General features: G+C 43.9%; 1 long non-coding RNA gene across 1 annotated transcript; it reads right to left on the reverse strand.

The window, feature by feature from the left end:
• Positions 1–3511: 3511 nt before the first annotated feature.
• LOC146718768 (uncharacterized) lies at positions 3512–4712 on the reverse strand. Its single transcript, XR_014918907.1, has 2 exons — positions 4401–4712; positions 3512–4001 (listed from the first exon to the last, which is right to left on the reverse strand). It is a non-coding gene; the product is annotated as an uncharacterized LOC146718768 (long non-coding RNA).
• Positions 4713–8996: the final 4284 nt, after the last annotated feature.

The raw sequence follows: 8996 nt of genomic DNA on the forward strand, positions 1-8996 counted from the left end.
AACTGCAAAACACAGGCACTGTGGGACACGGGAGCCCAAGTTTCAATAATGAGTGCATGCTGGAAATCAGACAATTTACCTCACTTAGAAGTTCACCCCATCAGCGATTTATTAAGTAAGGATGAACTTTTAGACTTGAGAGCTGTAAATGGATCTGAAGTCCCTTTCCAGGGTTGGGTAGAAGTTAGCCTTAGCCTTTGTGATTCGAGAGGAAAAGCTGCAGCTCAGAATGAGGTTCGGGTTCCAATCCTAGTAAGTCAGGATGTGATGCAAAAACCAATAATAGGGTTTAATGCTATTGAGGAACTGATCAAAAAAGACACTACTCAGTCCAGTGAAAGCTTGTCTCTACTCAGAAACTCTCTAAGAGTAGGATCAAGCAAAGCAGAAGCACTGTTGAACCTTATCCACACCACCAGTAACGAGATAGTTACTTATCCTATCAGATCAGGACGCAAAGCTATTGTCGTACCGGGTGGGCAAATGTACAGCGTTAGTTGTTCCATCAAAACAGACCTAAAGGTAAAAAGTGAAATGCTTTTCGAGCCAGATGAAAACTTGTCTTTAGATGAGGGTCTGAAATCTAACTGCCAGTTGCTGTCTATATCAGGCAGCACCTGCAAAGTCAATATCTATGTTACTAATTGTCATGGTCCGTGGTCCTGTGTCTGTGGAATGCGTGATGCTCGGGTAGCCACACCCCCGGGCTGGGCCATCACCAGCACACCTGCTCTCCATCCCGGTGATTACACGGAGATCCACTTAATCCGGCGCTGACGGATGCTCCACGCCAGTTCGTAGTCATCCCCACAGTGGTTTCTACTCGGCGTCTGCTACCTGCCTGTCCTCCGGCTCAACTGGATCTCGCGGTGCTCACCTGGCCCACTCGCCATTCCACGGACTTCCTGCCCCCACGGACTGCCACACTTCCCTCCCGAGCTCCCACGGTTCCGTTCTATCGTAAGCCCCTACTCTAACTCAGTCCTGATATGTTCTCCCCGCTTCCTGGCTCCCTAGTAATCATCTCCCCTTTCTATTGCAGCCCCCCGCCGTCCCGATCCCGGCTTCCTCGTGTCATTGTTTCCCCGGATTTTTAGTTTCTGTTTTGCTCTCTACTTTCCCCGGGTCGCCTTTCATTGTTTTATTAAAGTGTCTTTTTGTTAGCTCGGAGTCTGCGCCTGGATCCTTTCGTGCCCGCGCACCACGGCGCATGACACTAATGCTACCAAACATGACATTGTGTTGCCACCTAAAACCCTTCTAGGTAACATAGAGAGGGTAACACATAGTTATCCTGTAAATCTCAAAGAAGCTCAGATAGGCTCGATTGTAGAAAAAGACAATCAGAACTCACCTAGCTCAGCAGAAGAGCCTTGGGAACCACCTGTCAATTTGGGCCACCTTAACACAGAACAACAGGCGGTCGTCATGAAAATGTTAAGGGAGGAGTCAGGCGCATTTGCTTAACACAAAGAGGAAGTTGGTTACATAAGAAATCTAAAAATGGATATCAAACTCACTGATCAGATTCCTGTAGCCAAATCCTATAATGCAGTCCCACGTGCTCTCTACGATGAAGTAAAAAGTCACATTCAGGACTTGTTAAAAAAAGACTTTATTCACAAATCAACCTCACCATATGCCTCTCCAATAGTGTGTGTGAGAAGGCGGGATGGAGGCCTGAGACTGTGTGTCGATTATAGGGGCCTCAATAAAAAGACCATTCCAGACAGACACCCTATTCCACGAATACAGGAAATCCTTGATGGACTTGGCGGCAATAGGTGGTTTAGTGTGCTTGACCAAGGCAAAGCGTACTATCAAGGTGAAATCAGCGAAGACTCGAAAAAATATACCGCCTTCACAACACCCTGGGGGCTGTACGAATGGAATAGGATCCCATTTGGACTCACCAATGCACCTGCAGCTTTCCAGCGGAGCATGGAGGAAAGTTTGGAAGGCTGGAGGGACAAAATATGCACTCCATATTTAGATGATGTTTTGGTGTACAGTCAAACATTTGAACAGCATATTGAAGATTTGAGATCAGTTCTCAAACGTCAGCGGGCTTGGGGAGTAAAACTAAGACCTGATAAATGTGACTTGTTTAAAAATGAGGTCCGCTATGTGGGCAAAATCATTTCAGCAGACGGCTACAAAATGGATGAGAAAGAGGTACAAGCAGTACGAGCTTTGAAGGACAACCCACCAACAAACATTAAAGAGCTGAGAAAGCTTTTAGGATTTTTAGGATACTACCGAAGCTATGTACAAGATTTTTCAAGACATGCAAAGTGCCTATATGATTTACTCTCAGTTGACCACACGCAAACACCAGCGCGGTCAGCCAAGGCGGGGCATGCTGCACCCACCCAAAAAATCATATGGAGTGACAGCCACCAAAAAGCACTAGACTATTTGGTGGATGTTTTGACTAATCCACCTGTGATGGCTTATCCTAAATTTGAGGAACCCTTCATTCTGCACATCGATGCTTCAGAAGAAGGCCTTGGTGCAGTCTTGTATCAGAGGCAGGACAGTAAATTAAGAGTCATTGGATATGGGTCAAGAACATTAACACAAGCTGAGAGGAATTACAGGTGGCACTCAGGGAAACTTGAGTTTTTGGCACTAAAATGGGCTGTGACTGAGCGCTTTAGAGACTATTTGTTCTATGCTCCCTCAGTGACAGTGTACAGTGATAACAACCCTTTAAGCTATGTTTTAGGCACAGCTAAACTGAATGCAACAGGACACAGATGGCTTTCCGAGCTGGCTGATTTTAACATAACACTGAAATACCGACCCGGAAAAAGTAACGTTGATGCAGACTTTTTGTCCAGAACACCTTCTAGTATGGATTCATACATGTCAGAATGTACTGAGCTGTGTTCGCCTGAAGTGTTAAGCGCAGTACTGAATGCCATTGAAACACAGGAAGACAAACAACTGTATTGGATATCAGCCATAACGTGCAATCCAGAAGTAAACAAAATACTTACAGAAAATCCGCCAGATGTGAGGATCACAACGCAGGAGCTATTGCAAGCTCAAAAGCAGGACCCTGCCATAGCTTATGTTCTCAACTTAAAGAGTACTGGTGCGAGTTTTGACAAGACATCAGCGCTCAAAACCCCTAAAGGAAAACAGCTACTACACGAGTGGAAAAAGCTGTTTATCTCAGATGACGGGTTGCTGATACGAAAGACTGTGACTTACACTCAGATTGCGATTCCGGAATCGCACAAAGAACTGGTGTACAAACACCTTCACTGCAAAATGGGTCACTTGGGGGTGGACCGTGTGATGAATTTGGCAAGGAGTAGGTTTTATTGGCCGAATATGTATGTAACCTGGACGTGTGTCCCTCTATCTATAAAGAGATGATCTATACTGCTCGCCCAAGTGCAATGTCTACAATATCCGAATCTAGGTTTGGGAAGGAGATTGGCGGTAGCAACTCTGTAAGAGCAATGAGACTTCCAACCCACATAACACGCACGACCACAGGTTTATGAAACAAAGTTTGCTTTATATATTTCCTTTTGGATCAGTTCCCTTTGCTCATCCTCAATGTAGGGATACCTTCAAATGCAGTAACCATCTCAAATGCATCACAAAAATAATTGAAACAATCAAAATAGATGTAAGACAAGAAACACAATATTTCAACACCCCAAAGAAAAGGAAAAAGAAAAGAAAATAGCATGTGAGTGTCCAGTTCCTTATGGTGTCAGTTTATTCAGTTACCCACTGTCCTGGGTTAAGAACTGAAAACGACCTGAATCTCAGGCGGAGAATAAGTAGCAAAGAAAATGATAAGGTATCTCTCAGGTGGGCTTCCTTTTGTTTTTTTCCCTACCGCCCTCCTGGTACGGCAGGCATCAACGTGTCGGCGTCCTGACACAGAGAAGGCCTCCACAGCAGCAACAGTGTCTTAGACCCACGATACCAGCTCCTCACTTGGCACCCATGGAACTGTACCTCAAAAAAAAACCAGTCTGCACACAAATATGCAGAATGTTAGATGTCCACATTCCTTAAATGTCCTTGTTCCTAATGTCCTTGGTTCTTTTGAAATATTAAAATAAATTTGCATCTTGTGACACATTAAAAGTAAATACACCGTATTACTGTGCATCACCCGCAGTTACAGTAACAGCACAGCTATTGCACGTGAACTGCGCATAACCACTTAGCTGGCCGCGGCTGAACTAGCAGGCCCAAGAAAGTAAAAACATTAGACACTCATAATAAACAAAACTGTCACAACATTGCAATACTATGAAAACACATCTTAAACATCATTAAACACATTTACTACTATTCTGACTGGTTAGTTATTTTTTTCCAGTGCATTGAACTGCAATAGCGGTGCTAAGTGAGCTAGGCTAACTCACCAGAATAGTTCAAAAAGTTCAAAGAAATACTCCGGCTCCTTTCAGGTAGGTACCCGTCTGTGGTTCACCGCTAACGACAGCTCTCTCACAAATGTTAATTAAACCTCTTTCCTCTCTTTCAACTGGAAAAAACCGTGCTCCGCGGCAGCATGGAGTTTTTCCTTGCCGTCCTTTTTCCTCTACACCACACCTTCACGTGCACGGAGCCGCAGATGGTGCCTTCAGGGCAAGCCCGGAAATTAAACTATCAGACAAGGACTACGATGCATTCAAAGAACCCTGTACTTCTGATTGCTGTAAATCTTACCAGGGTTACATGTACAAAGATATTGAGTTTTTCATTACACAGGTGTGCAAATGTAATATTCAGAAAAAACCTACAGTTCAGTGTAGGGCCCCCATGTGTCATGTGCCGGCTACTGCACACTTTGAAATGGTCTCAATAGACTATGTCCATCTCGAAAAGAGCAGGGGAGGGTATGAGTATATTTTAGTGTTACAGGACAACTTCACCAAGTTTGCTCAAGCCTACCCTACACGCAACAAATCTGGCAAAACAGCAGCAGATACAATTTTTAATGACTTCTCCTTGAAATTTGGTTTTCCTGGTAAATTACATCACGATCAAGGCAGAGAATTTGAAAACCATTTATTCAAACAGCTGCAGAAGTACACAGGAATAGCCAATTCAAAGACTACACCCTACCATCCACAGGGGAACCCGGTGGAAAGGTTTAATCGCACTTTGCTGTCAATGCTGCGGACCCTGGATGAGGAAAAGAAAGGAAACTGGAGTGACTACGTAAACAAAGTTGTGCATGCCTATAATTGCACAACTAGTGACTCGACAGGATACTCGCCCTTTTATTTACTCTTTGGTAGACATCCACGTCTCCCTATTGATGTAATTTTTGGACTGAGTGAGACGAACAAATGCAAATCATATGAGGATTATGCTCACAAATGGCAACAACAAATGAAAGAAGCATATGACATTGCATCCAGAAACATTAAAAAGACTCTGGCAAGAGGGAAATCACATTATGACCTGAAGAGACAAAGTGCTGTACTCTCACCTGGGGACAGGGTACTTGTCAGGAACATGTCAAAGAGGGGAGGCCCGGGAAAGTTACGCTCCTATTGGGAGGCTCAAGTTCACATAGTGATCTCTCAAAAGGGGAAAACAGCCCTGTCTATGAGGTTAAGCCGGAGCGTGGTGCTGGGCGAGGCCGTATCCTCCACCGCAACATGTTAATGCCCTGTAATGCATTACCGCTTCCCACAATAACAAGAACTGAACGAAGCCACACTACACAGACACAAAAACAAAGAGACCTACAAGACGCATCGAACCATATAGAGAGCTCAGATGATGAAGAGCAGTATTGGTCTCAGAGAGTGAGGCACCACCACTGTCAGCCTCAAGGGGATTTAATGGTGTCTGCACCTGCTACTGAACTGGACCAGGACCTTCAGCGAAAGAGCACGGAGCTTAGAGTGGATGCTGAAGAGTTTCAAGTAGATATGGTGAATGGACAAGGTAACGCTAAACATGACACCTCAGCATCACCAGACACTGTTGCTTCGTCAGGTCAGCCCAGTGAAATGAACCCAGAACTGTCGGAACCGCAGCCGAGAAGATCTCAGAGGGAGAGATGTCCACGGAAAATATTGACTTATGATGCATTTGGCCAACCAGTTCAAAGAGCAATTGGTCACAGTGTTAACCCATTGTATGCCAGTGCAGCAGCACCGCCATTCTATGACCAGTTTGGAGTACCTTGGGCAGCTCTACAAATGCCTTACTATGCAGCTTATGTACCAGTTAGTTATTATTGAACTGTGAAAGAGTTTTTCTGAATTTAAATGATGTTATTTTTCAAAAATGTATGGGGACTTACAAGGCCTTACCAATATGGTGACACAAGTATTTGATACTTTTGGGGATGGTAGCGTAAGACATTGGATCATTATGTTTGATGAGGTAAATTGTGATTAAATGGTTACTATCTAAGTTGACAAGCTCCGGAGCACGTGGTAAAGTGATAGTAACGTCTTAGAGGGTAATATTTGTATGTGGACTGTCGGAAACAACTCAGCACTGTTGTAAGCCGATGCTTATCTGGTAAGAGAGTAACATGTGATTCTGTCACCTGAGGTCCAATAGTGCATCGTGAAAGTGATCTTAGAGCACTGCTAAACCCTATGCCAACTTACGCCATCTCTACATTGTCACAAGGAAGAGAGAAGTATATTTGTTTATTTTTGTTTCTTATTGTAAGAGCCAATTAAAGGTTAATTTTATTGGTACTGGTAAAATGATTAGAGGAGAAATATATATGTTTGATGTTAAGAATATAATTCTAGTTGATTTTAAAATACTGTTTGTTAAATGTATAGAATAGAGAAGTGCAACATTCTAAAGCGCTTTTTAGTATTTTGAGCTTCCGGCGCACTGTAGTTACGTAGTTGAGGAGTTGGATAAGCTGGAAGCGACACAGTTTTTTGACCGAGTCTTGCCATGTAAACTAAAAGTGTCAATAAACATATTGTTTGCAAGAAGGATACTTGGACTTGCTCGCGTTTCAATGCATGTTGCCGGACTGACTCCTAACGGCGGTACAGAAGAGTGAAATAGGGACGGAGTGGCGCCGCTACATAAGTCAAAAAAAACTAGCTTCACCGACATGTGGAGGATCAGCTGCACGGCGCTCGGACGGAAGGGAGCAGCCTAACGGAAAGTAAGAGGCACTGCTTAAGGATGCTGGCACCAAACCGGATAATTCTTTGGATTATTCTGTAGAAGAAGGTAACAAACTCTCTTATTACTTCGTGCAGTAAGAAGAAAAATACGTTTTTCGGAGGCTTGTTAAGTCTGGTGGAAAACGAAAGTGAAACTTAACTGCGTGCTATCGTCAAACCCGATCTCTTTTTTCTTTCTTTGTCTGTGGGACTGCATGTTGTAAAACAAGATTTGATGCGGTCTATGCGGAGTTTTTGGCATGTTATGAAGATGGTTTACACTATGTCTATTAAAGATTCTAAGCAGAAGACAAATAGTGCATGCTACTTGAGCCAATAAACCCCTGCAACTTATAAGATGGCGGAGGAAAGAGAGGTGGGAAGAACATGCAAGTTAACAGAGAAAGCTTTGGAAGAAAAAGTACACAGATGGATTGCCTTAAGAAGACGAACATTAGGAACAATCACAGGCAAAATAAAGGAGATAATGATGAGTGATGCTCAGAACCTTCAAAATGTGAATGAAGTAATGGAAAGTGACTTTGCATTGGCTCTGAATGAGTTTCACGGTCACAATAACCAGGTTAAGAGCCTTTTGTCTGAAGAAGAAAAAATATTTGACCAGGACAATTGGTTTGAGCCCAAAATGGCATCTATAAGAGAGTTTATGCAAACAACAAAGAAATGGATCGCAGAGGATCATAAGCATATGATTCCAAATGAAGCTGAGCAGCAGGAGCACATTACAGATGACTTGGAAGAAGCTGTTAACCCAGATGACAGCGCATCACAGGTTGGAGCTAGAAAGGATGCAGTTCATAGCTCGCGTGGGTCTCAAGTCAGCCGAGCATCTACAACATCTAGAGTTTCCTCCACTCGTGCTAAACAGGAGGCAGAACACGCAGCCTTGCTGGAACGAGCCGCAGCATTGAAGAAAAGGCAAGAACTTGAGTTGGAGTTGGCCAGGATTAGGCAACATCTTGAGCTGGAAACAGCAAGAGTCAAAGCGGAAAAGGAAGAGTTAGAGTTGGAGACTGCACTAGCGGAAAGTCAAGCAAAATTAAAGGTGCTCAAAGAATATGAAAGATCTGAAGATGGTCTGAGCAGTTATGTGTCAATACAAAGATCGCAAGGTCGAGAAGTTAAAAAGGAAAGAGTTGGCATAATGCTCCCACAACAAGCTGATGTGAGTAGTCACGCTAATTCACAAGTGCAAAACTCACAGGTACCACAACTGTCTCATCCAGTCTCCACTCATGGGCTTAATGCTCACGTTGACAGAAGTGATGTGTCATGGTCCTGAGTCTGAGGACTCAGTGTTTTGTGTTTCCTTATGCTTTTGTTCATTCCGAGTGTGTATTCTGTTGTGATTTTGCCATTTGTTAGGTTTCTGTTCTTTGCCTGCCTGCTCCCACTTCTCTGTGTTCCCTCTGTCTGTCCATGGTGTTATTGTGTCTGCTCATGAGTCTGCCTGTCATGTTCAGTGTCCTGTCTGATTCTCTGTGTCTGTTAGTTTCCTGTTTTATTCTGAAAGTTCATGTCTCATGTCAGTGTGTTCAGTTTTACCTCTCCCCTGTCTCGTTAGCCTTATTGCTCCCAGCTGTGTCTCCCTCCTGTGGCCCATTCCCTGATTACTCCCCGTGTATTTAAGCCCTGTGTTTTCCTGTGCTCTCTGTCGCGTCGTCTGTTTAACTCCATGTCAGTCTGCATTATTCTGTTACCTGGTATTCATTCTGCGTCTCTCTGCCATCTCTCTGCGTACTGTCACGGCTGCACAGCAGTCGTGTGGTGAATTGAGAAAAGGATCCAAGATGCAGGCACTGACTGGGGTGCGAGTGAAAATTTATTTGCAGA

Source organism: Copadichromis virginalis, linkage group LG1 (genome assembly GCF_057382275.1).
Source record: "Copadichromis virginalis isolate Kocher_CV1m ecotype Utaka linkage group LG1, C_Virginalis_male_GT1.1, whole genome shotgun sequence".
Classification (NCBI taxonomy): Eukaryota; Metazoa; Chordata; class Actinopteri; order Cichliformes; family Cichlidae; genus Copadichromis; species Copadichromis virginalis.